Raw genomic sequence first — 1,912 nt, 5'->3', positions numbered from 1 at the left:
TTTAATAATATTTGTTGAAAAACATTATCCAAGAGAATCTATTATAATCTATCCAGGGTATTATTTACATCTGTGCTCGTCTGAAGATGCCAATGGCAGTAGGCACGCCCCAGCTCCCTTAGTGCTTTGGGGAAAACCATACGGTGACTTTCAGAATATTCTCATAAAGAATTAGCTTAGTAGACATACTAGCCAGTCAGTGACTGGAAACCCTGGCTTGGGAGTTTGGCAGCCTCTGGGATGATGGGTATGAAGAAATAATTCCTGGTCACTAGAAGCCACAGAGGTCCTGTATCTAAGTCCAGTGTTGGAAACACCAAAAACCAAACAAACAAACAAACAGCTTCCCTGTATATGTTGATGAAAGTGGTTTTTTTGTCTTATGTATTTTTATTTATATCTCACAAAATATTTCATCCGGGCACCTTGGATACCTTATTTACATACTCAGACAAACTTCAGAATAGCAAAAAAGAAAAAAAGAATCTCACCTTCCCAAAGAATTGCACAAAGCTTTTTTTCTCACGTGACTGATGTTCTTGAGAGCAGGTAATTTGTGTTAAACAAGTGATTGACATGCTAGCCCCCGGGTGTTTTCTTAAGAGGAGCTGTGGAGAAAACAGTTCTCCTTTGCAGCCACTTCCCCCCTACCCGCCCCCCCCCCCATCCCCCAAGCAGACCTGGAGACAGGGATAACATTCCTGCAGGGGCTGACAAGGCCCGAGGGAGTAAGTTCTTGCTCCCATCACTCTCTCCCGATTCCGCGACGCAGGGGAAAATCCCCCTGGCTGGAGGGGTTTCTGTTTCCTTGCAATCAGGGGTTTGTCCTTCAGCTGAACTTTCACCTTCCGAACTCGCCTTCTTTCATTGGACAAAGTGCAGAAAGAAAGGGGAGAGACCGAGGGAGGACCCGAGAGCAGGCGCCGGGCTGGAACGCCGCCCCTGCCGCCCTCCGCTCCAACTGTCACCCAGGCGAAGCACTTTCACTTTTAACTGGAGGAAACTCTATCCCTGCCTGTCCTCTTCCCTCCTGGATTTCTTAGCTCAGAACCTAGCAAATCGCCTCGGCTTTCCCTTCTACGCCCTAGTTGCTGCCACTCTTGCTCTCCATTTCCCAGGCTCTGAAATGGGACCCTCTCCCCGTCTTCTGAGAGGACCCCTCCAGCCCAGGCCCCTCATTTCCCAGCTTTTCTCCTCCAGGCTCCTTCTGCCTAGGAACTGTTGTGGCGTTTCCTTCCCGGGTCTTGGGGTTCTGCCTCCCTCTCCTCCTCTTCCCCTCCCCACGTCCCTCACTTGGCAATTGCGATTTTTTTCACCCTCCCCCCCGCCCCCCGCGAGCTCTGTTGTTTACCCAGCAGGTGGATGTGACGTCAGGGACGCACAACAGCAAAAAATAACAACATCTCCCTCCGCGACGCGATGGCCTCTCTTGCGCGCCTTATTTATTTATTTGTTCCGGGATGCGGGGGGGAAGGGGGCAGACGACCCAAGGGCGCCGCATCGGGGTGCAGATCGCGCTCGGCGGGTCACGGGGGCTTTGAGAGCGCGGACAGCGGGGCTTGGGGCCGGCGAGAGGCCGGGGCGGGTTGGGGGCGCCTCGCGGCCGGCGGCGCTGGCGCGGCTCCGGAACGAGTCCCGAGCGGAGGAATCTATTGTTATTTATTGTGTGGCAGCTGCACGCTGTGCTCGCGGCCCGGCCCTCGCCCGCGAGTGCGTGTGTGCGCGCGTGTGCGTGTGTGAGCGGGGGGCGCGCGCGGGCGGGAGTGGGCGCGCGCGGGGAAAGGCCCCGAAAACACCTTAGTTTGCACCGAGAGACCATTTGCCGCGGGTGAGTTCGTATTTTTCCATTTCTGCTCCACTTTTTTTTTTCCCAAGCCGCCTCCTGCCTTGTTTCCGCCACTTTAAACAACAA

The 1,912-nt window shown here is 53.9% G+C and overlaps 1 protein-coding gene across 1 annotated transcript in view; it reads left to right on the top strand.

The window, feature by feature from the left end:
• Nucleotides 1-228: 228 nt before the first annotated feature.
• Nucleotides 229-1,912, top strand: part of Foxp1 (forkhead box P1) — a 601,333-nt gene continuing 599,649 nt past the window's right edge. The window contains exon 1 of the mRNA XM_029478349.1: nt 229-1,828. The gene's annotated coding sequence lies outside the window, so the exon portion shown is untranslated. The remainder of the gene's footprint in view (nt 1,829-1,912) is intronic.

Source organism: Mus caroli, chromosome 6 (assembly GCF_900094665.2).
Source record: "Mus caroli chromosome 6, CAROLI_EIJ_v1.1, whole genome shotgun sequence".
NCBI classification, from domain to species: Eukaryota; Metazoa; Chordata; class Mammalia; order Rodentia; family Muridae; genus Mus; species Mus caroli.
The sequence above is the reverse complement of the archived record's forward strand: the minus strand, read 5'-3'. Positions and strand labels throughout refer to the sequence as shown.